We start from the raw sequence: 21,031 nt of genomic DNA, 5'->3' as shown, positions 1-21,031 counted from the left end.
AGGGAGTCGGTTGCCAAGGAAAGGCTACAGTTTTAAGGGCAGGAGAGGATGTGTGGTGTGGGTGTCATTTTTCCTGCCACCCGCTGGTGCGTCGAGACTGTGGTATCCGGCGAGCCTGGCCACAGGCCAGACAAATCATACCGGTTCAAGTGTCTAGGCTGTTGTCTGGGTTCTCTCGTTGCATGGCTGTGGGTAACAAGTTGCTTGTAGAGTACCTGGGCCTCACGGTTTCCCCAATGTCACGTCACTGATGGGCCCAGAGTGTGAAAGTGCCAGACACCACTGCAAGTTACACCATTGTTGCAAGGGTTTCCCCGCCGCGTTGAGCATCGGAATGGTTCCCGTGCCATTAGCTTTGTGTGTGGGCTAAGGGTAGGTTGCCAGTCTTGGCAGCAGGCCAGGAAGTATGGCTACAGGTGAATCTCCATTATTCAGTCCAGGAGTTCCTCTGGTGCGATTTGTCACCGGTCCCTACAAGCTGCTTTTGTTGGAGGTCGTGACATTTGTCCAAGGGTCGTTCCCTTGTGGAAGATCTCAGGGACCACATTTCCCCTTGAGGCTGAGTCCATTGTGTGGAAGCGTATGCGCCAGGAGTGGTTTGGTTCCCCAGAGGGCAGTGGCTCTTACGCTGAGTAATCCCATTTCCCCTGAGGGTGTCTCAGCGGTTCAGGATGACATCCCTATGCTGTGTCGGTGGGGAGGCGGCTCAGGCGGGGAAGTTCAAGGCCCATACCAGGGGTTTGATGGACGGCCGTGCTCTTTGTGTTGATGCCCGTGCACTCTGAAGGCATCTGTGCCATGATGCATTCACGTTTGGCTGTGGACACACAGACATGATGGGCTGCAAATGAAATGTTGAGGGGAGATATAGCGCACATCGCAGCGCACTTCGCTGGGCGGTATCACCCTTTGCCTCTGTGCCCCCGTTCACTTTTCTCAAACATCCCTGTGTTCTGTCACACTGAGGCAGGTGGTGGAGTGCCCGGGAACAAACACCTGCAGCAGCATGGGGCCCTCTGTATAGTCCATGAAACCTGGCGAAGTGAGGACAGTGCGGCAAGTTGAGGCAAGTCGAGGCAAAAGAGTCTCAGAGTGATTTTGGCGTGAAGTACTTGAGGATCCTCGTAGGAACCTTGTGGTGGTGAGTGGAAATTCTTTGCAGAAACCTAGATGTTTGGCCACGGGGACTTGTGCCCTGAGACTACACCCTCACCTTCTTGGCTCCTCCAGTGGCACCCCAGATCCGATGCCATGATCCTTAGCTCCATTGGCAGCCCCGTGGGTCGGCTCTGGCCGCTCCTGACTGCTGACATGATTGAGATCGTTGGCTGCCCTGCGGTGGAGCCTGCAACTTTGAACGTGCAGCCTTTGAGCAGGTGGATTGATGATGACTCCCATAAATGCACTGCTTGGAACTCTGAACCAATGAATGGGTCTCAGGTTTCTCCGCGGTCATGTCACTGACAGTCCCGGGGGCGAAAATACAATGCGCCAGGGCAAGTTACCCAGTTGCTGCAAGGGTTTGCCCTGCCAGTTTGGGCATTGGAATATCTCCAATGCCAATAGCTTTCTGTACGACCCAAGGGCATCGCCTCTGGCTTGACAAGGTTCGTGGTAGAAACCTTGTGGGGGTAAACGGAACTTCTTTGAAGAAACCTAGATGTTTGGCCACGGGGACTTGTGCGGCGAGACTACCCCGTCACATTCCGGGCTCTTCCTGGGGAACCCGAGCTCCAATGCCCTGAGACTTGGGTGCACTTTCTGCCCCGTGGCTCGAGTCTGGCCGCTCCCTACTGCTGAGAGGTTTTAGCTTGCTGACAATCCGCGACTTTGCACGTCCAGCCTTTGAGCAGCTGCGTGGATCGATGATGACTCCCATAAATGCATTCCTTCAAAATCTAAACAAAATGAATGAGCAATACCTACCATCTTCTCATCCTAACTGAGGTCCAGCACGTGGCTCCCAAAGGAAAATTAGGGAGAGGTCCATGTCGCATTTGCTACTGTGGGCGTGTGCAGCAACATTGTTCAAGTTGAGGGTGGCGGGCTTCTCGTGCAGAAAGAGCCATGTGGAAAGGAGCCTGGGATGTCCATCTACATGGGAAGGCTAAGGACAACTTGATGTCTCTGGGCACCTGAGTCTAGCCAAAACTGCTATATCCTGCCGCGGTCTGTATGCAGGTATGAAAGGAAGCGTGAGCCACTGGTACTCCTCTGGCTTCCCCTCGAGATCTACAGGCCACCCTCGAGCTCAGGTCGTTGCCTTGTTCCCGCAAGGAAGCAGAAGTCTCTGCACTCAGGGTCAGAGAAGGAGTCCTGGCCAGGCCAGGCTTCTATGTCATGTTCAGCTTGGGAGGTGCGATGTAGTTTACATTTGCCCTGATGGTCAGGGGAAATCAAATGGGCCACCGTCCCACAGATTTGGGCGACGCTGCTGGCTCCTCCTTGGGTTGTGTCCTGCTTGTGTGTTGTGTGTGGAGAGGTTGGAAAATGCCTTAGGCAATTCCAGGGGATATCAAGCTACTTAGGTGAGGGGTGGATTCGTCTGGATCCTGGTGGAGAGAGGAAGGCAAGGCGAGTGGGAAATACACGTGAGAGTGTTGGCTAAGCCCACAGGCTTACTGTTGGGTGGATAGATGTTCGGTGGACATAGGGTTCCCGGAACTCTTTTGGGATATCTTCAGGAGCATTTGGAGTCCCGTGTAGGGAAGGAACACAGGTGCACATTCATGGACCATCCCAACCTTTTCCTCTCCTTTCTCAATGTGCTTCACGGCGGGTCCTTGTTCCACTGAATGGTGCCTTCACAGCACAGTATGGTGTCTTCTCACTGGGCCCGATTTGGAGCCGTTGGGATGTTTTGTCCCTGTGTGGCCTCCTTGCCCCTATGTTGAGGATGTTAAGGTGTTCCTTCGGACAGCCCAGCGTCATTGCTATGCCCAGTCGGCATAGCATTCCCTGAGGTTTGGAGCTCTTCCCGGAGGTCTTTGGGCCCAACCATGCAGAAAGAAGCGAGTTGGCTGCCAAGGAAATGCTACAGGTTTAAGGGCTGGAGTGAATGTGTGCTGCAGGGGTCATTTTGTCCTGCCGCCTTCTGGTGCTGCGAGCCTGTGATCTCCAGCATGCATGGCTTCAAGCCAGAGAAGTCATGCCGGTTCAAGGGTCCAGGATGTTGGAGGCGTTCCCTCATTGCACGGCTGTGGGTCACACGTTGGTTCTGGAGGACCAGGGTCTCATGGTTTCTCCAAGGTCTAGTCCTTGAAGGGAAGAAAGACAATGTGCAAGGTGGTACAATAAGATACCCAGTTGCTACAAGGGTTTGCCCCGCCACTTTGGGCATTGGAATGGCTCCCTTGCCATTAGCTTTGGTTGCGGTCCTAAGAAGTTCCTCTGGCTTGGCAGGAGACCAGGAAGTATGCCTGCTGGTGAGTCTCCCTTGATCAGTCCAGGGGTTCCTCAGGTGCCCTTTGTCACGGGTCCCTACGAGCCGCTTTTGATGGAGGTCGTCATATTCGGCCAAGGGCCCTTCCCTTGTGGAAGATCTCTCGCCTTGAGGGTGTGTCCACTGTGTGGAATCATAAGTGCCAAGGGCGTGTTTGTTGCCAAAGAGGGCACTTGCTCTTAGGCTGAGGGGGCCCAGTTGTCCTGAGGGTGTCTCAGGGGATCAGGAAGACATCGTTTTGCTGTGATGCGGGGCAGATTGCTCAGGAGAGGAATTTCAGGGCCCGAGACCAGGGTGTTGTTGGCCGGCGGCGCTCTTTGTCCTGATGGCCGCATGCTCTGAAGGCGCCTGTGCCACGATGCTTTCACGTTTGGGTGCGTACACACAGGCAAGACGGACAGCAAATGAAATGTTGAGGAGAGATAGAACACACATCACTGGGTGGTATCGACCTGTCCCTCGCTGCGCCCATGCACCCTCCTCAAGCCTGCGTGTGTTCTCTCACCCGAGCCAGGTGGAATGCCAGGGAAAGAATGCTAGCAGCAGCCTGGGGCAATCCGTATAATCCCTGATACCCGTTGAAAGGAGGACGGCGTGGCAAGGCGAGGCCAGGCGAAGGAGTCTCGGATGGGTCCTGGCGTGCATTCCATGAGGATCCTGCTTTAACCCTTGTTGCGGTAAGGGACACTTCTTTGCTTAACCTAAAGTTTTGGCGACGGGAACGTGTGCACCGGGGCTACACCCTCACCTTCTGGTAATTTCTCGGGGAACACGAGCTTTCATGCCCTGAGAACTGGCTGCATTTCCTGACTCATGGATCGGCTCTGGCCACTTCTGTACGCTGATATGATTCAGCTCGCTGGCCGTCCCATGGTGGAATCTGCAACTTTGCATGTCCAAAGTTTGAGCCCGAGTTTGGATCGATGATGACTCCCACAAATGCATTCCTTGGAAATCTGAACAAAATGAGTGAAAAATCCCTACCGTCTCCTCTTTGGAACTGAGGTCCAGCACGTGGCTCCCAAAAGGAAAGTAGGGAGAGGTTCACATTGCATTTGCGGCTGTGGGTGTCCACAGCCACGTTGTTCAAGTTGAGGGTTGTGGTCATCTCATGGGGAGAAGAGCCATTGGGAAAGGAGCCTGGGATGCCAATGCAGGTGGGAAGGCTTGGGACAGCTTGCCGTCTCTTTGTTCCTTGGTCTAGCCAGGACTGCTGTCCCCTGTCACGGTTCAGCATGCAGGTAGGAGAGGAAGCGTGCGCCATTGCTGGTTCTGCCACCTGCGCTTGTGTTCTACAGGCTGCCCCCACCTGCTGGTCATTGCCGTGTGGCCTCAAAGAAACAGAAGTCTGTAGGCTCAGGGTCAGAACAGGATTCCAGGCCTAGGCCAGGCTTCTTTGTCATGTTCTGCTTGGGAGACCATATGCAATTTAGGTTTCTCCTGATGAGGGGAGAAATCAAATGGGCCAGTGTTCCTGGGAGTTTAGGCAATCTGATGGCTCCTCCTCGGGTTGTGTCCTGCTTGTGTGTGCTGTGTGAAGGGGCTGGAAAATGCCTTAGTCAAGCTTGGTCACGGCAAGCTTCCTTGGTGAGGGGTGGCTCTGGCATCTTGCCGTGACACGTTGGGATCCCGGTGGAGAGAGAGTAAGGCAAGGCGAGTGAAAGAGACACGTGAGATGGCTGACTAAGCCCACAGGTTTATTGGTGGGTGGATAGATCGACGGTGGCCATGGGGTCCCCGGAACACATTTGGGATTCCCTCAGGAGCATCTGGAGGCACGTGTAGGGAGAGAATACGGGAGCACCTTTGTGGACTGTCCCGCCTCTTTCCTCTCCTTGGTCGATTTGCTTCATGGCGGGTCCTTGTCCAGCGAAAGGTTGCCTTCATGGCACAGTATGGTGTCTTCTCATGGGGGCCGATTTAGAGGCCTTGGGGTGTTTTGTCCCTGTCTGGCCACGTTCCCCCTGTGTTGAAGATGTGAAGGTGTTCCTGAGGACAGCCAAGCATCATTTCTATACCCGGCCCACATAGCGTTCCCTGAGGATTGGAGCTCTACTAGGAGGTCATTGGGCGCAACCATGCAGAAACAAGGGAGTCGGTTGCCAAGGAAAGGCTACAGTTTTAAGGGCAGGAGAGGATGTGTGGTGTGGGTGTCATTTTTCCTGCCACCCGCTGGTGCGTCGAGACTGTGGTATCCGGCGAGCCTGGCCACAGGCCAGACAAATCATACCGGTTCAAGTGTCTAGGCTGTTGTCTGGGTTCTCTCGTTGCATGGCTGTGGGTAACAAGTTGCTTGTAGAGTACCTGGGCCTCACGGTTTCCCCAATGTCACGTCACTGATGGGCCCAGAGTGTGAAAGTGCCAGACACCACTGCAAGTTACACCATTGTTGCAAGGGTTTCCCCGCCGCGTTGAGCATCGGAATGGTTCCCGTGCCATTAGCTTTGTGTGTGGGCTAAGGGTAGGTTGCCAGTCTTGGCAGCAGGCCAGGAAGTATGGCTACAGGTGAATCTCCATTATTCAGTCCAGGAGTTCCTCTGGTGCGATTTGTCACCGGTCCCTACAAGCTGCTTTTGTTGGAGGTCGTGACATTTGGCCAAGGGTCGTTCCCTTGTGGAAGATCTCAGGGACCACATTTCCCCTTGAGGCTGAGTCCATTGTGTGGAAGCGTATGCGCCAGGAGTGGTTTGGTTCCCCAGAGGGCAGTGGCTCTTACGCTGAGTAATCCCATTTCCCCTGAGGGTGTCTCAGCGGTTCAGGATGACATCCCTATGCTGTGTCGGTGGGGAGGCGGCTCAGGCGGGGAAGTTCAAGGCCCATACCAGGGGTTTGATGGACGGCCGTGCTCTTTGTGTTGATGCCCGTGCACTCTGAAGGCATCTGTGCCATGATGCATTCACGTTTGGCTGTGGACACACAGACATGATGGGCTGCAAATGAAATGTTGAGGTGAGATATAGCGCACATCGCAGCGCACTTCGCTGGGCGGTATCACCCTTTGCCTCTGTGCCCCCGTTCACTTTTCTCAAACATCCCTGTGTTCTGTCACACTGAGGCAGGTGGTGGAGTGCCCGGGAACAAACACCTGCAGCAGCATGGGGCCCTCTGTATAGTCCATGAAACCTGGCGAAGTGAGGACAGTGCGGCAAGTTGAGGCAAGTCGAGGCAAAAGAGTCTCAGAGTGATTTTGGCGTGAAGTACTTGAGGATCCTCGTAGGAACCTTGTGGTGGTGAGTGGAAATTCTTTGCAGAAACCTAGATGTTTGGCCACGGGGACTTGTGCCCTGAGACTACACCCTCACCTTCTTGGCTCCTCCAGTGGCACCCCAGATCCGATGCCATGATCCTTAGCTCCATTGGCAGCCCCGTGGGTCGGCTCTGGCCGCTCCTGACTGCTGACATGATTGAGATCGTTGGCTGCCCTGCGGTGGAGCCTGCAACTTTGAACGTGCAGCCTTTGAGCAGGTGGATTGATGATGACTCCCATAAATGCACTGCTTGGAACTCTGAACCAATGAATGGGTCTCAGGTTTCTCCGCGGTCATGTCACTGACAGTCCCGGGGGCGAAAATACAATGCGCCAGGGCAAGTTACCCAGTTGCTGCAAGGGTTTGCCCTGCCAGTTTGGGCATTGGAATATCTCCAATGCCAATAGCTTTCTGTACGACCCAAGGGCATCGCCTCTGGCTTGACAAGGTTCGTGGTAGAAACCTTGTGGGGGTAAACGGAACTTCTTTGAAGAAACCTAGATGTTTGGCCACGGGGACTTGTGCGGCGAGACTACCCCGTCACATTCCGGGCTCTTCCTGGGGAACCCGAGCTCCAATGCCCTGAGACTTGGGTGCACTTTCTGCCCCGTGGCTCGAGTCTGGCCGCTCCCTACTGCTGAGAGGTTTTAGCTTGCTGACAATCCGCGACTTTGCACGTCCAGCCTTTGAGCAGCTGCGTGGATCGATGATGACTCCCATAAATGCATTCCTTCAAAATCTAAACAAAATGAATGAGCAATACCTACCATCTTCTCATCCTAACTGAGGTCCAGCACGTGGCTCCCAAAGGAAAATTAGGGAGAGGTCCATGTCGCATTTGCTACTGTGGGCGTGTGCAGCAACATTGTTCAAGTTGAGGGTGGCGGGCTTCTCGTGCAGAAAGAGCCATGTGGAAAGGAGCCTGGGATGTCCATCTACATGGGAAGGCTAAGGACAACTTGATGTCTCTGGGCACCTGAGTCTAGCCAAAACTGCTATATCCTGCCGCGGTCTGTATGCAGGTATGAAAGGAAGCGTGAGCCACTGGTACTCCTCTGGCTTCCCCTCGAGATCTACAGGCCACCCTCGAGCTCAGGTCGTTGCCTTGTTCCCGCAAGGAAGCAGAAGTCTCTGCACTCAGGGTCAGAGAAGGAGTCCTGGCCAGGCCAGGCTTCTATGTCATGTTCAGCTTGGGAGGTGCGATGTAGTTTACATTTGCCCTGATGGTCAGGGGAAATCAAATGGGCCACCGTCCCACAGATTTGGGCGACGCTGCTGGCTCCTCCTTGGGTTGTGTCCTGCTTGTGTGTTGTGTGTGGAGAGGTTGGAAAATGCCTTAGGCAATTCCAGGGGATATCAAGCTACTTAGGTGAGGGGTGGATTCGTCTGGATCCTGGTGGAGAGAGGAAGGCAAGGCGAGTGGGAAATACACGTGACAGTGTTGGCTAAGCCCACAGGCTTACTGTTGGGTGGATAGATGTTCGGTGGACATAGGGTTCCCGGAACTCTTTTGGGATATCTTCAGGAGCATTTGGAGTCCCGTGTAGGGAAGGAACACAGGTGCACATTCATGGACCATCCCAACCTTTTCCTCTCCTTTCTCAATGTGCTTCACGGCGGGTCCTTGTTCCACTGAATGGTGCCTTCACAGCACAGTATGGTGTCTTCTCACTGGGCCCGATTTGGAGCCGTTGGGATGTTTTGTCCCTGTGTGGCCTCCTTGCCCCTATGTTGAGGATGTTAAGGTGTTCCTTCGGACAGCCCAGCGTCATTGCTATGCCCAGTCGGCATAGCATTCCCTGAGGTTTGGAGCTCTTCCCGGAGGTCTTTGGGCCCAACCATGCAGAAAGAAGCGAGTTGGCTGCCAAGGAAATGCTACAGGTTTAAGGGCTGGAGTGAATGTGTGCTGCAGGGGTCATTTTGTCCTGCCGCCTTCTGGTGCTGCGAGCCTGTGATCTCCAGCATGCATGGCTTCAAGCCAGAGAAGTCATGCCGGTTCAAGGGTCCAGGATGTTGGAGGCGTTCCCTCATTGCACGGCTGTGGGTGACACGTTGGTTCTGGAGGACCAGGGTCTCATGGTTTCTCCAAGGTCTAGTCCTTGAAGGGAAGAAAGACAATGTGCAAGGTGGTACAATAAGATACCCAGTTGCTGCAAGGGTTTGCCCCGCCACTTTGGGCATTGGAATGGCTCCCTTGCCATTAGCTTTGGTTGCGGTCCTAAGAAGTTCCTCTGGCTTGGCAGGAGACCAGGAAGTATGCCTGCTGGTGAGTCTCCCTTGATCAGTCCAGGGGTTCCTCAGGTGCCCTTTGTCACGGGTCCCTACGAGCCGCTTTTGATGGAGGTCGTCATATTCGGCCAAGGGCCCTTCCCTTGTGGAAGATCTCTCGCCTTGAGGGTGTGTCCACTGTGTGGAATCATAAGTGCCAAGGGCGTGTTTGTCGCCAAAGAGGGCACTTGCTCTTAGGCTGAGGGGGCCCAGTTGTCCTGAGGGTGTCTCAGGGGATCAGGAAGACATCGTTTTGCTGTGATGCGGGGCAGATTGCTCAGGAGAGGAATTTCAGGGCCCGAGACCAGGGTGTTGTTGGCCGGCGGCGCTCTTTGTCCTGATGGCCGCATGCTCTGAAGGCGCCTGTGCCACGATGCTTTCACGTTTGGGTGCGTACACACAGGCAAGACGGACAGCAAATGAAATGTTGAGGAGAGATAGAACACACATCACTGGGTGGTATCGAACTGTCCCTCGCTGCGCCCGTGCACCCTCCTCAAGCCTGCGTGTGTTCTCTCACCCGAGCCAGGTGGAATGCCAGGGAAAGAATGCTAGCAGCAGCCTGGGGCCATCCGTATAATCCCTGATACCCGTTGAAAGGAGGACGGCGTGGCAAGGCGAGGCCAGGCGAAGGAGTCTCGGATGGGTCCTGGCGTGCATTCCATGAGGATCCTGCTTTAACCCTTGTTGCGGTAAGGGACACTTCTTTGCTTAACCTAAAGGTTTGGCGACAGGAACGTGTGCACCGGGGCTACACCCTCACCTTCTGGTAATTTCTCGGGGAACACGAGCTTTGATGCCCTGAGAACTGGCTGCATTTCCTGACTCATGGCTCGGCTCTGGCCACTTCTGTACGCTGATATGATTCAGCTCGCTGGCCGTCCCATGGTGGAATCTGCAACTTTGCATGTCCAACGTTTGAGCCCGTGTTTGGATCGATGATGACTCCCACAAATGCATTCCTTGGAAATCTGAACAAAATGAGTGAAAAATCCCTACCGTCTCCTCTTTGGAACTGAGGTCCAGCACGTGGCTCCCAAAAGGAAAGTAGGGAGAGGTTCACATTGCATTTGCGGCTGTGGGTGTCCACAGCCACGTTGTTCAAGTTGAGGGTTGTGGTCATCTCATGGGGAGAAGAGCCATTGGGAAAGGAGCCTGGGATGCCAATGCAGGTGGGAAGGCTTGGGACAGCTTGCCGTCTCTTTGTTCCTTGGTCTAGCCAGGACTGCTGTCCCCTGTCACGGTTCAGCATGCAGGTAGGAGAGGAAGCGTGCGCCATTGCTGGTTCTGCCACCTGCGCTTGTGTTCTACAGGCTGCCCCCACCTGCTGGTCATTGCCTTGTGGCCTCAAAGAAACAGAAGTCTGTAGGCTCAGGGTCAGAACAGGATTCCAGGCCTAGGCCAGGCTTCTTTGTCATGTTCTGCTTGGGAGACCATATGCAATTTAGGTTTCTCCTGATGAGGGGAGAAATCAAATGGGCCAGTGTTCCTGGGAGTTTAGGCAATCTGAATGGCTCCTCCTCGGGTTGTGTCCTGCTTGTGTGTGCTGTGTGAAGGGGCTGGAAAATGCCTTAGTCAAGCTTGGTCACGGCAAGCTTCCTTGGTGAGGGGTGGCTCTGGCATCTTGCCGTGACACGTTGGGATCCCGGTGGAGAGAGAGTAAGGCAAGGCGAGTGAAAGAGACACGTGAGATGGCTGGCTAAGCCCACAGGTTTATTGGTGGGTGGATAGATCGACGGTGGCCATGGGGTCCCCGGAACACAATTGGGATTCCCTCAGGAGCATCTGGAGGCACGTGTAGGGAGAGAATACGGGAGCACCTTTGTGGACTGTCCCGCCTCTTTCCTCTCCTTGGTCGATTTGCTTCATGGCGGGTCCTTGTCCAGCGAAAGGTTGCCTTCATGGCACAGTATGGTGTCTTCTCATGGGGGCCGATTTAGAGGCCTTGGGGTGTTTTGTCCCTGTCTGGCCACGTTCCCCCTGTGTTGAAGATGTGAAGGTGTTCCTGAGGACAGCCAAGCATCATTTCTATACCCGGCCCACATAGCGTTCCCTGAGGATTGGAGCTCTACTAGGAGGTCATTGGGCGCAACCATGCAGAAACAAGGGAGTCGGTTGCCAAGGAAAGGCTACAGTTTTAAGGGCAGGAGAGGATGTGTGGTGTGGGTGTCATTTTTCCTGCCACCCGCTGGTGCGTCGAGACTGTGGTATCCGGCGAGCCTGGCCACAGGCCAGACAAATCATACCGGTTCAAGTGTCTAGGCTGTTGTCTGGGTTCTCTCGTTGCATGGCTGTGGGTAACAAGTTGCTTGTAGAGTACCTGGGCCTCACGGTTTCCCCAATGTCACGTCACTGATGGGCCCAGAGTGTGAAAGTGCCAGACACCACTGCAAGTTACACCATTGTTGCAAGGGTTTCCCCGCCGCGTTGAGCATCGGAATGGTTCCCGTGCCATTAGCTTTGTGTGTGGGCTAAGGGTAGGTTGCCAGTCTTGGCAGCAGGCCAGGAAGTATGGCTACAGGTGAATCTCCATTATTCAGTCCAGGAGTTCCTCTGGTGCGATTTGTCACCGGTCCCTACAAGCTGCTTTTGTTGGAGGTCGTGACATTTGTCCAAGGGTCGTTCCCTTGTGGAAGATCTCAGGGACCACATTTCCCCTTGAGGCTGAGTCCATTGTGTGGAAGCGTATGCGCCAGGAGTGGTTTGGTTCCCCAGAGGGCAGTGGCTCTTACGCTGAGTAATCCCATTTCCCCTGAGGGTGTCTCAGCGGTTCAGGATGACATCCCTATGCTGTGTCGGTGGGGAGGCGGCTCAGGCGGGGAAGTTCAAGGCCCATACCAGGGGTTTGATGGACGGCCGTGCTCTTTGTGTTGATGCCCGTGCACTCTGAAGGCATCTGTGCCATGATGCATTCACGTTTGGCTGTGGACACACAGACATGATGGGCTGCAAATGAAATGTTGAGGTGAGATATAGCGCACATCGCAGCGCACTTCGCTGGGCAGTATCACCCTTTGCCTCTGTGCCCCCGTTCACTTTTCGCAAACATCCCTGTGTTCTGTCACACTGAGGCAGGTGGTGGAGTGCCCGGGAACAAACACCTGCAGCAGCATGGGGCCCTCTGTATAGTCCATGAAACCTGGCGAAGTGAGGACAGTGCGGCAAGTTGAGGCAAGTCGAGGCAAAAGAGTCTCAGAGTGATTTTGGCGTGAAGTACTTGAGGATCCTCGTAGGAACCTTGTGGTGGTGAGTGGAAATTCTTTGCAGAAACCTAGATGTTTGGCCACGGGGACTTGTGCCCTGAGACTACACCCTCACCTTCTTGGCTCCTCCAGTGGCACCCCAGATCCGATGCCATGATCCTTAGCTCCATTGGCAGCCCCGTGGGTCGGCTCTGGCCGCTCCTGACTGCTGACATGATTGAGATCGTTGGCTGCCCTGCGGTGGAGCCTGCAACTTTGAACGTGCAGCCTTTGAGCAGGTGGATTGATGATGACTCCCATAAATGCACTGCTTGGAACTCTGAACCAATGAATGGGTCTCAGGTTTCTCCGCGGTCATGTCACTGACAGTCCCGGGGGCGAAAATACAATGCGCCAGGGCAAGTTACCCAGTTGCTGCAAGGGTTTGCCCTGCCAGTTTGGGCATTGGAATATCTCCAATGCCAATAGCTTTCTGTACGACCCAAGGGCATCGCCTCTGGCTTGACAAGGTTCGTGGTAGAAACCTTGTGGGGGTAAACGGAACTTCTTTGAAGAAACCTAGATGTTTGGCCACGGGGACTTGTGCGGCGAGACTACCCCGTCACATTCCGGGCTCTTCCTGGGGAACCCGAGCTCCAATGCCCTGAGACTTGGGTGCACTTTCTGCCCCGTGGCTCGAGTCTGGCCGCTCCCTACTGCTGAGAGGTTTTAGCTTGCTGACAATCCGCGACTTTGCACGTCCAGCCTTTGAGCAGCTGCGTGGATCGATGATGACTCCCATAAATGCATTCCTTCAAAATCTAAACAAAATGAATGAGCAATACCTACCATCTTCTCATCCTAACTGAGGTCCAGCACGTGGCTCCCAAAGGAAAATTAGGGAGAGGTCCATGTCGCATTTGCTACTGTGGGCGTGTGCAGCAACATTGTTCAAGTTGAGGGTGGCGGGCTTCTCGTGCAGAAAGAGCCATGTGGAAAGGAGCCTGGGATGTCCATCTACATGGGAAGGCTAAGGACAACTTGATGTCTCTGGGCACCTGAGTCTAGCCAAAACTGCTATATCCTGCCGCGGTCTGTATGCAGGTATGAAAGGAAGCGTGAGCCACTGGTACTCCTCTGGCTTCCCCTCGAGATCTACAGGCCACCCTCGAGCTCAGGTCGTTGCCTTGTTCCCGCAAGGAAGCAGAAGTCTCTGCACTCAGGGTCAGAGAAGGAGTCCTGGCCAGGCCAGGCTTCTATGTCATGTTCAGCTTGGGAGGTGGGATGTAGTTTACATTTGCCCTGATGGTCAGGGGAAATCAAATGGGCCACCGTCCCACAGATTTGGGCGACGCTGCTGGCTCCTCCTTGGGTTGTGTCCTGCTTGTGTGTTGTGTGTGGAGAGGTTGGAAAATGCCTTAGGCAATTCCAGGGGATATCAAGCTACTTAGGTGAGGGGTGGATTCGTCTGGATCCTGGTGGAGAGAGGAAGGCAAGGCGAGTGGGAAATACACGTGAGAGTGTTGGCTAAGCCCACAGGCTTACTGTTGGGTGGATAGATGTTCGGTGGACATAGGGTTCCCGGAACTCTTTTGGGATATCTTCAGGAGCATTTGGAGTCCCGTGTAGGGAAGGAACACAGGTGCATATTCATGGACCATCCCAACCTTTTCCTCTCCTTTCTCAATGTGCTTCACGGCGGGTCCTTGTTCCACTGAATGGTGCCTTCACAGCACAGTATGGTGTCTTCTCACTGGGCCCGATTTGGAGCCGTTGGGATGTTTTGTCCCTGTGTGGCCTCCTTGCCCCTATGTTGAGGATGTTAAGGTGTTCCTTCGGACAGCCCAGCGTCATTGCTATGCCCAGTCGGCATAGCATTCCCTGAGGTTTGGAGCTCTTCCCGGAGGTCTTTGGGCCCAACCATGCAGAAAGGAGCGAGTTGGCTGCCAAGGAAATGCTACAGGTTTAAGGGCTGGAGTGAATGTGTGCTGCAGGGGTCATTTTGTCCTGCCGCCTTCTGGTGCTGCGAGCCTGTGATCTCCAGCATGCATGGCTTCAAGCCAGAGAAGTCATGCCGGTTCAAGGGTCCAGGATGTCGGAGGCGTTCCCTCATTGCACGGCTGTGGGTGACACGTTGGTTTTGGAGGACCTGGGTCTCATGTTTTCTCCAAGGTCTTGTCCTTGAAGGGAAGAAAGACAATGTGCAAGGTGCTACGATAAGATACCCAGTTGCTGCAAGGGTTTGCTCCGCCACTTTGGGCATTGGAATGGCTCCCTTGCCATTAGCTGTGGTTGCGGTCCTAAGAAGTTCCTCTGGCTTGGAAGGAGACCAGGAAGTATGCCTGCTGGTGAGTCTCCCTTGATCAGTCCAGGGGTTCCTCAGGTGCCCTTTGTCACGGGTCCCTACGAGCCGCTTTTGATGGAGGTCGTCATATTCGGCCAAGGGCCCTTCCCTTGTGGAAGATCTCTCGCCTTAAGGGTGTGTCCACTGTGTGGAATCATAAGTGCCAAGGGCGTGTTTGTTGCCAAAGAGGGCACTTGCTCTTAGGCTGAGGGGGCCCAGTTGTCCTGAGGGTGTCTCAGGGGATCAGGAAGACATCGTTTTGCTGTGATGCGGGGCAGATTGCTCAGGAGAGGAATTTCAGGGCCCGAGACCAGGGTGTTGTTGGCCGGCGGCGCTCTTTGTCCTGATGGCCGCATGCTCTGAAGGCGCCTGTGCCACGATGCTTTCACGTTTGGGTGCGTACACACAGGCAAGACGGACAGCAAATGAAATGTTGAGGAGAGATAGAACACACATCACTGGGTGGTATCGACCTGTCCCTCGCTGCGCCCGTGCACCCTCCTCAAGCCTGCGTGTGTTCTCTCACCCGAGCCAGGTGGAATGCCAGGGAAAGAATGCTAGCAGCAGCCTGGGGCCATCCGTATAATCCCTGATACCCGTTGAAAGGAGGACGGCGTGGCAAGGCGAAGCCAGGCGAAGGAGTCTCGGATGGGTCCTGGCGTGCATTCCATGAGGATCCTGCTTTAACCCTTGTTGCGGTAAGGGACACTTCTTTGCTTAACCTAAAGGTTTGGCGACGGGAACGTGTGCACCGGGGCTACACCCTCACCTTCTGGTAATTTCTCGGGGAACACGAGCTTTCATGCCCTGAGAACTGGCTGCATTTCCTGACTCATGGCTCGGCTCTGGGCACTTCTGTACGCTGATATGATTCAGCTCGCTGGCCGTCCCATGGTGGAATCTGCAAATTTGCATGTCCAACGTTTGAGCCCGAGTTTGGATCGATGATGACTCCCACAAATGCATTCCTTGGAAATCTGAACAAAATGAGTGAAAAATCCCTACCGTCTCCTCTTTGGAACTGAGGTCCAGCACGTGGCTCCCAAAAGGAAAGTAGGGAGAGGTTCACATTGCATTTGCGGCTGTGGGTGTCCACAGCCACGTTGTTCAAGTTGAGGGTTGTGGTCATCTCATGGGGAGAAGAGCCATTGGGAAAGGAGCCTGGGATGCCAATGCAGGTGGGAAGGCTTGGGACAGCTTGCCGTCTCTTTGTTCCTTGGTCTAGCCAGGACTGCTGTCCCCTGTCACGGTTCAGCATGCAGGTAGGAGAGGAAGCGTGCGCCATTGCTGGTTCTGCCACCTGCGCTTGTGTTCTACAGGCTGCCCCCACCTGCTGGTCATTGCCTTGTGGCCTCAAAGAAACAGAAGTCTGTAGGCTCAGGGTCAGAACAGGATTCCAGGCCTAGGCCAGGCTTCTTTGTCATGTTCTGCTTGGGAGACCATATGCAATTTAGGTTTCTCCTGATGAGGGGAGAAATCAAATGGGCCAGTGTTCCTGGGAGTTTAGGCAATCTGATGGCTCCTCCTCGGGTTGTGTCCTGCTTGTGTGTGCTGTGTGAAGGGGCTGGAAAATGCCTTAGTCAAGCTTGGTCACGGCAAGCTTCCTTGGTGAGGGGTGGCTCTGGCATCTTGCCGTGACACGTTGGGATCCCGGTGGAGAGAGAGTAAGGCAAGGCGAGTGAAAGAGACACGTGAGATGGCTGACTAAGCCCACAGGTTTATTGGTGGGTGGATAGATCGACGGTGGCCATGGGGTCCCCGGAACACATTTGGGATTCCCTCAGGAGCATCTGGAGGCACGTGTAGGGAGAGAATACGGGAGCACCTTTGTGGACTGTCCCGCCTCTTTCCTCTCCTTGGTCGATTTGCTTCATGGCGGGTCCTTGTCCAGCGAAAGGTTGCCTTCATGGCACAGTATGGTGTCTTCTCATGGGGGCCGATTTAGAGGCCTTGGGGTGTTTTGTGCCTGTCTGGCCACGTTCCCCCTGTGTTGAAGATGTGAAGGTGTTCCTGAGGACAGCCAAGCATCATTTCTATACCCGGCCCACATAGCGTTCCCTGAGGATTGGAGCTCTACTAGGAGGTCATTGGGCGCAACCATGCAGAAACAAGGGAGTCGGTTGCCAAGGAAAGGCTACAGTTTTAAGGGCAGGAGAGGATGTGTGGTGTGGGTGTCATTTTTCCTGCCACCCGCTGGTGCGTCGAGACTGTGGTATCCGGCGAGCCTGGCCACAGGCCAGACAAATCATACCGGTTCAAGTGTCTAGGCTGTTGTCTGGGTTCTCTCGTTGCATGGCTGTGGGTAACAAGTTGCTTGTAGAGTACCTGGGCCTCACGGTTTCCCCAATGTCACGTCACTGATGGGCCCAGAGTGTGAAAGTGCCAGACACCACTGCAAGTTACACCATTGTTGCAAGGGTTTCCCCGCCGCGTTGAGCATCGGAATGGTTCCCGTGCCATTAGCTTTGTGTGTGGGCTAAGGGTAGGTTGCCAGTCTTGGCAGCAGGCCAGGAAGTATGGCTACAGGTGAATCTCCATTATTCAGTCCAGGAGTTCCTCTGGTGCGATTTGTCACCGGTCCCTACAAGCTGCTTTTGTTGGAGGTCGTGACATTTGTCCAAGGGTCGTTCCCTTGTGGAAGATCTCAGGGACCACATTTCCCCTTGAGGCTGAGTCCATTGTGTGGAAGCGTATGCGCCAGGAGTGGTTTGGTTCCCCAGAGGGCAGTGGCTCTTACGCTGAGTAATCCCATTTCCCCTGAGGGTGTCTCAGCGGTTCAGGATGACATCCCTATGCTGTGTCGGTGGGGAGGCGGCTCAGGCGGGGAAGTTCAAGGCCCATACCAGGGGTTTGATGGACGGCCGTGCTCTTTGTGTTGATGCCCGTGCACTCTGAAGGCATCTGTGCCATGATGCATTCACGTTTGGCTGTGGACACACAGACATGATGGGCTGCAAATGAAATGTTGAGGTGAGATATAGCGCACATCGCAGCGCACTTCGCTGGGCAGTATCACCCTTTGCCTCTGTGCCCCCGTTCACTTTTCGCAAACATCCCTGTGTTCTGTCACACTGAGGCAGGTGGTGGAGTGCCCGGGAACAAACACCTGCAGCAGCATGGGGCCCTCTGTATAGTCCATGAAACCTGGCGAAGTGAGGACAGTGCGGCAAGTTGAGGCAAGTCGAGGCAAAAGAGTCTCAGAGTGATTTTGGCGTGAAGTACTTGAGGATCCTCGTAGGAACCTTGTGGTGGTGAGTGGAAATTCTTTGCAGAAACCTAGATGTTTGGCCACGGGGACTTGTGCCCTGAGACTACACCCTCACCTTCTTGGCTCCTCCAGTGGCACCCCAGATCCGATGCCATGATCCTTAGCTCCATTGGCAGCCCCGTGGGTCGGCTCTGGCCGCTCCTGACTGCTGACATGATTGAGATCGTTGGCTGCCCTGCGGTGGAGCCTGCAACTTTGAACGTGCAGCCTTTGAGCAGGTGGATTGATGATGACTCCCATAAATGCACTGCTTGGAACTCTGAACCAATGAATGGGTCTCAGGTTTCTCCGCGGTCATGTCACTGACAGTCCCGGGGGCGAAAATACAATGCGCCAGGGCAAGTTACCCAGTTGCTGCAAGGGTTTGCCCTGCCAGTTTGGGCATTGGAATATCTCCAATGCCAATAGCTTTCTGTACGACCCAAGGGCATCGCCTCTGGCTTGACAAGGTTCGTGGTAGAAACCTTGTGGGGGTAAACGGAACTTCTTTGAAGAAACCTAGATGTTTGGCCACGGGGACTTGTGCGGCGAGACTACCCCGTCACATTCCGGGCTCTTCCTGGGGAACCCGAGCTCCAATGCCCTGAGACTTGGGTGCACTTTCTGCCCCGTGGCTCGAGTCTGGCCGCTCCCTACTGCTGAGAGGTTTTAGCTTGCTGACAATCCGCGACTTTGCACGTCCAGCCTTTGAGCAGCTGCGTGGATCGATGATGACTCCCATAAATGCATTCCTTCAAAATCTAAACAAAATGAATGAGCAATACCTACCATCTTCTCATCCTAACTGAGGTCCAGCACGTGGCTCCCAAAGGAAAATTAGGGAGAGGTCCATGTCGCATTTGCTACTGTGGGCGTGTGCAGCAACATTGTTCAAGTTGAGGGTGGCGGGCTTCTCGTGCAGAAAGAGCCATGTGGAAAGGAGCCTGGGATGTCCATCTACATGGGAAGGCTAAGGACAACTTGATGTCTCTGGGCACCTGAGTCTAGCCAAAACTGCTATATCCTGCCGCGGTCTGTATGCAGGTATGAAAGGAAGCGTGAGCCACTGGTACTCCTCTGGCTTCCCCTCGAGATCTACAGGCCACCCTCGAGCTCAGGTCGTTGCCTTGTTCCCGCAAGGAAGCAGAAGTCTCTGCACTCAGGGTCAGAGAAGGAGTCCTGGCCAGGCCAGGCTTCTATGTCATGTTCAGCTTGGGAGGTGGGATGTAGTTTACATTTGCCCTGATGGTCAGGGGAAATCAAATGGGCCACCGTCCCACAGATTTGGGCGACGCTGCTGGCTCCTCCTTGGGTTGTGTCCTGCTTGTGTGTTGTGTGTGGAGAGGTTGGAAAATGCCTTAGGCAATTCCAGGGGATATCAAGCTACTTAGGTGAGGGGTGGATTCGTCTGGATCCTGGTGGAGAGAGGAAGGCAAGGCGAGTGGGAAATACACGTGAGAGTGTTGGCTAAGCCCACAGGCTTACTGTTGGGTGGATAGATGTTCGGTGGACATAGGGTTCCCGGAACTCTTTTGGGATATCTTCAGGAGCATTTGGAGTCCCGTGTAGGGAAGGAACACAGGTGCACATTCATGGACCATCCCAACCTTTTCCTCTCCTTTCTCAATGTGCTTCACGGCGGGTCCTTGTTCCACTGAATGGTGCCTTCACAGCACAGTATGGTGTCTTCTCACTGGGCCCGATTTGGAGCCGTTGGGATGTTTTGTCCCTGTGTGGCCTCCTTGCCCCTATGTTGAGGATGTTAAGGTGTTCCTTCGGACAGCCCAGCGTCATTGCTATGCCCAGTCGGCATAGCATTCCCTGAGGTTTGGAGCTCTTCCCGGAGGTCTTTGGGCCCAACCATGCAGAAAGGAGCGAGTTGGCTGCCAAGGAAATGCTACAGGTTTAAGGGCTGGAGTGAATGTGTGCTGCAGGGGTCATTTTGTCCTGCCGCCTTCTGGTGCTGCGAGCCTGTGATCTCCAGCATGCATGGCTTCAAGCCAGAGAAGTCATGCCGGTTCAAGGGTCCAGGATGTCGGAGGCGTTCCCTCATTGCACGGCTGTGGGTGACACGTTGGTTTTGGAGGACCTGGGTCTCATGTTTTCTCCAAGGTCTTGTCCTTGAAGGGAAGAAAGACAATGTGCAAGGTGCTACGATAAGATACCCAGTTGCTGCAAGGGTTTGCTCCGCCACTTTGGGCATTGGAATGGCTCCCTTGCCATTAGCTGTGGTTGCGGTCCTAAGAAGTTCCTCTGGCTTGGAAGGAGACCAGGAAGTATGCCTGCTGGTGAGTCTCCCTTGATCAGTCCAGGGGTTCCTCAGGTGCCCTTTGTCACGGGTCCCTACGAGCCGCTTTTGATGGAGGTCGTCATATTCGGCCAAGGGCCCTTCCCTTGTGGAAGATCTCTCGCCTTAAGGGTGTGTCCACTGTGTGGAATCATAAGTGCCAAGGGCGTGTTTGTTGCCAAAGAGGGCACTTGCTCTTAGGCTGAGGGGGCCCAGTTGTCCTGAGGGTGTCTCAGGGGATCAGGAAGACATCGTTTTGCTGTGATGCGGGGCAGATTGCTCAGGAGAGGAATTTCAGGGCCCGAGACCAGGGTGTTGTTGGCCGGCGGCGCTCTTTGTCCTGATGGCCGCATGCTCTGAAGGCGCCTGTGCCACGATGCTTTCACGTTTGGGTGCGTACACACAGGCAAGACGGACAGCAAATGAAATGTTGAGGAGAGATAGAACACACATCACTGGGTGGTATCGACCTGTCCCTCGCTGCGCCCGTGCACCCTCCTCAAGCCTGCGTGTGTTCTCTCACCCGAGCCAGGTGGAATGCCAGGGAAAGAATGCTAGCAGCAGCCTGGGGCCATCCGTATAATCCCTGATACCCGTTGAAAGGAGGACGGCGTGGCAAGGCGAAGCCAGGCGAAGGAGTCTCGGATGGGTCCTGGCGTGCATTCCATGAGGATCCTGCTTTAACCCTTGTTGCGGTAAGGGACACTTCTTTGCTTAACCTAAAGGTTTGGCGACGGGAACGTGTGCACCGGGGCTACACCCTCACCTTCTGGTAATTTCTCGGGGAACACGAGCTTTCATGCCCTGAGAACTGGCTGCATTTCCTGACTCATGGCTCGGCTCTGGGCACTTCTGTACGCTGATATGATTCAGCTCGCTGGCCGTCCCATGGTGGAATCTGCAAATTTGCATGTCCAACGTTTGAGCCCGAGTTTGGATCGATGATGACTCCCACAAATGCATTCCTTGGAAATCTGAACAAAATGAGTGAAAAATCCCTACCGTCTCCTCTA

The 21,031-nt window shown here is 54.5% G+C and overlaps 11 non-coding genes and 1 pseudogene across 11 annotated transcripts; all 12 read left to right on the top strand.

Annotated features, from left to right (window-relative positions):
- Nucleotides 1-1,378: 1,378 nt before the first annotated feature.
- LOC137758080 (small nucleolar RNA SNORD116) lies at nucleotides 1,379-1,470 on the top strand. Its single transcript, XR_011072752.1, has one exon. It is a non-coding gene; the product is annotated as a small nucleolar RNA SNORD116 (small nucleolar RNA).
- Nucleotides 1,471-1,859: 389 nt separating this feature from the next.
- On the top strand, nucleotides 1,860-1,951 carry LOC137758129 (small nucleolar RNA SNORD116). The gene has a single exon (XR_011072798.1). It is a non-coding gene; the product is annotated as a small nucleolar RNA SNORD116 (small nucleolar RNA).
- A 2,408-nt stretch (nucleotides 1,952-4,359) lies between these two features.
- Nucleotides 4,360-4,451, top strand: LOC137758126 (small nucleolar RNA SNORD116). Its single transcript, XR_011072795.1, has one exon. It is a non-coding gene; the product is annotated as a small nucleolar RNA SNORD116 (small nucleolar RNA).
- A 2,458-nt stretch (nucleotides 4,452-6,909) lies between these two features.
- LOC137758079 (small nucleolar RNA SNORD116) lies at nucleotides 6,910-7,001 on the top strand. The gene has a single exon (XR_011072751.1). It is a non-coding gene; the product is annotated as a small nucleolar RNA SNORD116 (small nucleolar RNA).
- A 389-nt stretch (nucleotides 7,002-7,390) lies between these two features.
- LOC137758128 (small nucleolar RNA SNORD116) lies at nucleotides 7,391-7,482 on the top strand. Its single transcript, XR_011072797.1, has one exon. It is a non-coding gene; the product is annotated as a small nucleolar RNA SNORD116 (small nucleolar RNA).
- A 2,408-nt stretch (nucleotides 7,483-9,890) lies between these two features.
- LOC137758114 (small nucleolar RNA SNORD116) lies at nucleotides 9,891-9,982 on the top strand. Its single transcript, XR_011072784.1, has one exon. It is a non-coding gene; the product is annotated as a small nucleolar RNA SNORD116 (small nucleolar RNA).
- A 2,459-nt stretch (nucleotides 9,983-12,441) lies between these two features.
- Nucleotides 12,442-12,533, top strand: LOC137758078 (small nucleolar RNA SNORD116). Its single transcript, XR_011072750.1, has one exon. It is a non-coding gene; the product is annotated as a small nucleolar RNA SNORD116 (small nucleolar RNA).
- A 389-nt stretch (nucleotides 12,534-12,922) lies between these two features.
- Nucleotides 12,923-13,014, top strand: LOC137758127 (small nucleolar RNA SNORD116). Its single transcript, XR_011072796.1, has one exon. It is a non-coding gene; the product is annotated as a small nucleolar RNA SNORD116 (small nucleolar RNA).
- A 2,408-nt stretch (nucleotides 13,015-15,422) lies between these two features.
- On the top strand, nucleotides 15,423-15,514 carry LOC137758076 (small nucleolar RNA SNORD116). Its single transcript, XR_011072748.1, has one exon. It is a non-coding gene; the product is annotated as a small nucleolar RNA SNORD116 (small nucleolar RNA).
- Nucleotides 15,515-17,972: 2,458 nt separating this feature from the next.
- LOC137758077 (small nucleolar RNA SNORD116) lies at nucleotides 17,973-18,064 on the top strand. The gene has a single exon (XR_011072749.1). It is a non-coding gene; the product is annotated as a small nucleolar RNA SNORD116 (small nucleolar RNA).
- Nucleotides 18,065-18,453: 389 nt separating this feature from the next.
- On the top strand, nucleotides 18,454-18,545 carry LOC137758124 (small nucleolar RNA SNORD116). Its single transcript, XR_011072794.1, has one exon. It is a non-coding gene; the product is annotated as a small nucleolar RNA SNORD116 (small nucleolar RNA).
- A 2,408-nt stretch (nucleotides 18,546-20,953) lies between these two features.
- On the top strand, nucleotides 20,954-21,031 carry LOC137758154 (small nucleolar RNA SNORD116; annotated as a pseudogene; the record flags this gene model as incomplete).

This window comes from Eschrichtius robustus, unplaced genomic scaffold, assembly GCF_028021215.1.
Source record: "Eschrichtius robustus isolate mEscRob2 unplaced genomic scaffold, mEscRob2.pri scaffold_661, whole genome shotgun sequence".
NCBI lineage: Eukaryota > Metazoa > Chordata > Mammalia > Artiodactyla > Eschrichtiidae > Eschrichtius > Eschrichtius robustus.
This window is presented reverse-complemented; position numbering and strand designations above follow the sequence as displayed.